The sequence below is a fragment of the Oreochromis aureus genome, linkage group 3, assembly GCF_013358895.1.
Source record: "Oreochromis aureus strain Israel breed Guangdong linkage group 3, ZZ_aureus, whole genome shotgun sequence".
Taxonomy (NCBI): domain Eukaryota; kingdom Metazoa; phylum Chordata; class Actinopteri; order Cichliformes; family Cichlidae; genus Oreochromis; species Oreochromis aureus.
This window is the reverse complement of record NC_052944.1, coordinates 88475045-88481910: the sequence shown is the minus strand read 5'-3', so window position 1 is coordinate 88481910 and position 6866 is coordinate 88475045. Positions and strand designations below refer to the sequence as shown.

The 6866-nt window shown below is 41.8% G+C and overlaps 1 long non-coding RNA gene across 1 annotated transcript; it reads left to right on the top strand.

Annotated features, from left to right (window-relative positions):
- The first annotated feature begins 2465 nt into the window (after positions 1 to 2465).
- LOC120438450 lies at positions 2466 to 6063 on the top strand. The gene is made up of 3 exons (XR_005611919.1): positions 2466 to 2782; positions 3419 to 5940; positions 6014 to 6063. It is a non-coding gene; the product is annotated as an uncharacterized LOC120438450 (long non-coding RNA).
- Positions 6064 to 6866: the final 803 nt, after the last annotated feature.

Genomic DNA, 6866 nt, shown 5'->3' with positions numbered 1-6866 from the left:
GGTCAGCAACAAACCCAACACCTGCTGTAATTACAGGGCAAAAGGCAATACTGCATTCAGAGGTCAAACTGAAGAAAATTACTTCCTTAACACTAGGTTTACTATCCTGCGCAAATTTGCGTAACTTCCCTAAACCCAATACCCCCTAGAATTACTGGCTTTTTTATTTTCTGGTGCAAGTCCCGAGGTGTTAAGCACCCCTGCTGAGATTTTCACAGGTCGTCAGCTTGTTTCTCCTACAGCTTTTGTTGTGCAAACCACCCATTGTCCTTGAGGCCTGGCACATTTGCATTTGCTCACTCAGAGTTGCTCAGATCCAAGGCAGGCCAAACCTCTGTGTTACAACTTTCAGAAATGCCTGATAGAAATGCTTCAACTTACTCATGAGATTTTGACCACATTTTTTTGCGGAAGTCACAACTATACTGAATGCACGACCGTTGTTGCCAGCTGCAAGAAATGCTTGGTAGGAACTGCTGTTCCCTACCAAGGTTCGTTCAAAGTTTGAAAGACTTTGAAATAAAACAGACTTAATGTACCCATATATTGTGAATGTCTGTCTTTTGTATGTAGGTTGTAACACAGAGGTTTGGCCTGCCTTGGATCTAAGTAAACAAATGCCAATGTTGCACAAACACACACACACACACACACACACACACACACACACACACACACACACACACACACACACACACACAGCAAATCTGCATTTATTTGTCCCACAAGTGGAAAATCTGCATTGTCATTGCAAAAAAGTGGACAGAGCACGGTATAGAAAGTGCACTATACAAACATTTTATATATACATACATAGTTATACACACACATACATCTATATCATATATACACACACACACACACACACATATATATATATATATATATATATATATATATACATATACATACATACATACATACATACGTGTGTGTGTATATATGATATAGATGTGTCTGTGTGTATAACTAGACTTTATGCATATTATATAAGGTGTGGCTATATAAATATATAAATATATGTACAACTCTGTGTATATATGTTTATGGACAGGCATGCAGGCAGGTAAGGAAGGAAAGCAGCCTTGCAGGGAAGGAAAAACTTGAATCTCTCATGGTTAGGGGTTGGGGGAGGGTGTGTTTGCACAACAAAAGCAGGAGAACAATGGAGCTGACGACCTGTGAAAATCTCAGCGGGGTGCCAAGAGGTGTTAAGGTCGGGGGGAATTTACGCAAATCTGCGCACGCCAGTAAATCTAGTAGTAGGGACTTGCACCAGGGAAAAAAGGCTCAGTAATTCTAGTGTTAAGTGTTCAAAAAATACTGATGAAACCAGCAGCATCATTTAGCACAGATGTGACCTCAGTGGAAACACAAACAACAAAGCAGGAGCTGACTGCAGAGAACTGCTGCAGCCTCTGGAAAATGTGACATTACACTCATGTAGGTCCTTCAGCTTGTGTGCAGATGTGTGTGTTCATCTCAAAGAGGCTTAGCACACACATTTCTGTACATACATTACTAGATGACATTTTGTACAACACCCAACACAAAACATTTTTCTGCTGCTTCTACAGTTTATGTTTTGGTTTCTTGTCCTCTCAGACCAGCAGGTGGAGGTGAAGGTGGAGGAAGGGTCACAGTCTGTCATCCTGCCCTGCAACACAAAACCTGACCTGCCCGAGGGCACCACAGTGGAGTGGACTCGCTCTGACCTCGGACTCATCACAGTCCATGAGTATTCTAACAGAAATGATGACCTCATGACTCAGGATGAAGTTTACAGAGACCGAACGAAGATGAATGAAGACCTGCTGAGAACTGGAGACCTCAGTCTGACCCTGAAACACCCCACAGTGAGAGACAGTGGGAGATACATCTGCACCATCTACAGGGACAAAGACATCCTGACACAGAAAGTCATGCTGCAGGTCAAAGGTCAGTGCTGTAAGTTGAGGTCAGAGGTCAGTTTTCTAGATATAGGTCAGAGGTCAAAAATCTTTTTTTATGCTTCTCCACAGAACCATTTCCATCCTGGTCCAAAGTTTTAGTGGGTCTCCTGGTTCTCCTGATTGTTCTAGGGGTTTCTGGAGGTCTTTTTTTTTCATTTCCGGCAGTATTTCATGTCAGGTGAGTGTCTCCTACTACACTACCCATAATGCCAATGGTTAGGAGGTGTCTGCTCATGTTTCAAACCTCTTTTCCCCACTCTGCGACACACCCGCCGGGGATCAAACCCTGGTTTGTGGCTCTATAAGAAGGAACTCCGTAAACCTTGGACATCTTAATATTCATCATTGACTGTAGAAAATTAAAAAATACTCTAAGTTTCTCTGCAGCACTGTAGCACTCTTGAGACAACCATTCATTTAGTGTTAATGGTGACTTCATCAATTTCTTCACAAATACAATTTTAACCATTAGAGAAAGAATTACCCACAAGATCAAGGTAGCACAGAGGGAGGTTAGCCAAGTATTGGAGGTGCAGAAAGGTGCTACAAGAAGGTGCCTAAGAAGTCCAGCAAGCTGTCCATGTCTGGGCCTTGCGTAACCATGGTAACTTCTGACCCCACTTCCGCCAGTCCCTTTATTGTGGCGGGAATGAACCCTGTATAAGTTCCGGGTCAATCAGCTGCATGTTCCCTGCTCCTCTGGCTGCTGTTGTTCCTGTGGTTGGCGTACTTGTCAGATATTGACAAATTTTACACTACATACTAGTTGACAGCGTGCAATGACCCGGCCGATTCATTCATCTTTACACCACCTCACAATCGACTCAACGGTGAGTTATTTGTTTGTTTTGTTTGGTCACAATTAATGAAAATGCGGAGCCGCGGTCGCGCATTCTAAAACGCCGGTAAGCTAATGCTAGGCTAGTGACAGTAAGTGCAATTACTAGTTTTATTTATTGAATGTTGCTGTTTTTGTTTATTCCACGATGGCCGAATGTTGAATTAACGTATCAAGAGTTGAACGAGTGATTTGATTTTTGTAGTTTTGTCCGTTTTGGATGTTTTTTGTTACTTTTTTTTTATTAAATGCCAAAACGGCCTATGAGACTTTTGCATTGAGTTAAATTCCATTTAGATTATTGAACTTGTTGCGCAACACCTGTGATTAAATGTGTTTTGTAAATATTTGATTAACTTTGGATGTTTATTAGCTTTATTGCTAATATACTTTGATGGGACCCATAAGAATGTTTTTCTATAATAGTATTTTGAATGAAATTCATTATAAGAGATGACTATAATATGTTATGATTTGTTTGGTTTTTGGTTTATTGATGATTGTATGAAACATGGCATTACTTACTTTGTTATTTATGGATTTACTTATGTATTTATTTTGTCACAGCAGTAGAATGCTGTTTCATTTTCTTCTGTGAATGATAATTTATGTTTTTGACCTTGTTTAGGTCAGGTTTTTTTTTCCCCCCGCGATCAGCCCTGATCAGCGCGGGATGGCGAGCCACCCGACCACCGCTGCATTGCGGTAGGACTTGCGAACCTTTGGACTAAACTGAACTGTTTCCACATGACCTATCACAGGTCAATGAAACTAAACTGATCTTATACTGGACTAAACCTCATCCCACCTCCTTTTGGAACCTAATAAGCTGTTTTGTATTGTCAACATTATTCTTGTTTGTGATATATATGCATATATTTTTTTTATTTTTTTGTACATCTGTCTATAGATTTCTCATAACATACATAATATATATATTTCTTGACCTCTATTTTGGTTTCCTGTGTTTTATTCACACACTCAGGCTCCATAGTCGAAACTACTTCTGATTGCTCATTTTCCATGAAGCTGCTGTCACACGCCCTGGTCCTTTACCGCGTTACAAGTGGCGAGCCAGCCAGGAGCCTTTGTGTGTGAATATTTTGGGGTCATACATACAGTTTTTCTTTTCTTAATTACTTTGTTTTTGCTGAAAATCAAAAATGGATTCAGTTGCACTTTCCGGCATCAATATATCACAGTCTGTGATGATCTCTGGTGTGTCTAACACAAAAGCTGGTGACGAAATTCTTGACTACTTGCGTACTTATGGTAATCTTAACCGTCATTTTTACGTAATTGATCCTGCGAGTACTTTCTTTAAAAACCTGATCGCTGAGTTTGTAGATACCACTGCTTTTACAACTCTAGAGCCGTTTCTGCCATACACTTACTGTTCTAAAACTGTTGCCGACCTTGTGTTCCGCGTCACAGCTTTGGCCTGTGAGTACGCCGCCACAGAGGACAGCAGCAGTCCTCCTCCCAACTACCTCAAGGAGCTCAAACAAATTGCTGATCGCAGCGGGCACCGGTTTGAGGATGTCATGAAGCAGCCAAATACTCACAGACTTGGCCAACTGACAAAAAATGTAGTCAGGTGATAACAAGTACAGGGAAGGTAGTCAGAACTGAGGGGATTGAACTACCAGAGGGCAACATTGCAGACATAGAGAGTAGGTACAAGTAGTTGGGGATCCCACAGGCGAATGGGAACCATGAAGAGGCCGCTAGGAAAGCTGCAACCACCAAGTACCTGCAGGGGGTCAGGCAGGTCCTGAGAAGTTAGCTGAATGGTAAGGACAAGATCATCTATCAACACCTACACCCTGCCCGTGATCAGGTACCATGCTGGGATAATAAGCTGGTCAAAGGAGGAGATGGAAGCCACTGACATCAAGACCAAGAAGCTCCTGACCATGCACGGAGGGTTTCACCCCAAGTCCAGCATCTTGAGGCTGTACGCCAAGTGGAAGGAAGGAGGCAGAGGACTGGTAAGTGTCAGCACCATGGTCCAGAATGAGACAACGAACATCCAAGAACACATCATGAAGATGGCCCCAACTGACGGCGTGCTCAGTGAATACCTCAGGCAGCAGAAACCCAAGAAAGAGGAGGAAGGCGAGAAACCATCATGGAAGGACGATCGAAATCAATCAGCATGAAGCTGAAGGAGAAACTGTCAGAGCACAATCTTAAAGTGAACTCTGAAGCTGATCTGCAGACATCCCAGGGAGGTTGTACAACAATCTAGACAAGGACGCACAACACAAAGAAACTCTACTTGGAAATCTTTCTTAAGTGGAAAAAAGCAAAAGCGAACCAGATTTACCCAAACTAAAAGCATCAAAAGTCAACAAAATGTTTCTGATTGGAAAAATTAGGAAATGTGGAAAAGGGACTTACAATATCATTTCCATTACTCTGTTTATGCTTTCTCTTTATTAAATTGGAGAAGATTCTCAGCAATCCTGCTTTTAATGGTCTAAGCATCAATTCCACATCTTTAACTTGGAAACATCTTGGGGCTTCAAAAAAAGAGATATACAACTGATTGCCATCTGCATTGTGTAACAAGTAATGTCAAAGTGTATGAAATCTGGTGAAGAGGAAACAAATATAACAGAAATAGTAAGGGTCTCCAAAACTGAACCTTGTGACACACCATAGGCATGATAAGCAGAAGAGCACCTGTGCATCCACGTAATTGTCAGCTGTGAACAACAGAACAAAACACTGAGACATGGACAGGCAGTAAAGTCCAAGCTTTATTAATCTCATATTAGAGGGAAGAAAAACAGTGTCAACTCCAAGAGAAATTTTCCCTCACAGCTCATGCTGTGTTTGTCCTCTCAGTCTGTGAGGTGCAGGTGGAGGAGGGGGCGGAGTCTGTCCCGCTGCCCTTTCAAACCACGAAAGACCTGCCTGCAGATGCTAAAGTGGTGTGGTGGGACATTCATGACAGGAAGGTCCACGTGTTTTCAGACCAGGCTGGAGAACAGGACGAGGTTTACAGGGACCGAACAGAGATGAATAACAACCCGCTGACAACTGGAGACCTCAGTCTGACCCTGAAACGTCCCACAGAGAGAGACAGTGGGACATACAGATGTGATGTCATCAGATACAAAACAGTGCAGCTTAGGGTCAAAGGTTTGTTAGCTCAATATTTCTGTCTTTGTTTGTTTCTTAGTTCCTGTCTGACTGTCTTGTGTCTCCTCTGCAGGGAGAGTTGAGGTCCAGGATCAAACAGGGGACATCAGGAACAGAAGCAGCTCCATTGATCCGACTCCTCTGATGGCTGATCAATCAGTTTGATCTGTGTGTTCTTTGATTATTGATCAGTGATGTCAGAGTGGAGTCAGTGTGATGTTGTTGTTGTGTGTTTGAGACTTTTAGTCTAGTGCCTGAGGAAAGCGGGGAGGATCATCAAGGACTCCAGTCACCCCAGCCATAAACTCTTCAGACTACTTCCATCAGGAAGGAGGTTCTGCAGCATCCGGTCCCGAACCAGCAGACTGAGAGACAGCTTTTTCCACCAGGCCATCAGACTGCTGAACACGTCATAGACACCTCACCCTCACTACTGGAACTTCAACATTATGCACTCCATACTGTACATTAATGCCACTGTTTTGCACATACCAACCTCTGTATATTTTATATTTTATATATCTTATTTTATTGTTTACTCTATTTCATTTGTAAAACATGTATATACACACTCACACACACGTAGAAAAACATATTTAGTACACATATTCAGTAATGTATATACCTTTATATATGGTACATATATTTATTACTTTTTAGATTAACCATTTTTATATTTTGCTTGTTGCACGTTATTGTATTTTGCACAACTCTGTTGCTTGTGAAGCTTGCACACAAGAATTTCACTCGCATGTACTGTACCAGTGTACCTGCACATGTGACGTGACAATAAAGGTGATTTGATTTGATTTGAAATGTCAGAATAAAGAGAGACAGAGCTGTCTATCACTTTCATCAAATTTAGGAGTACATATACACTAAGTTTATTGTTAATAAGAAAACTCCAGACGATTCCATTGTGAGCT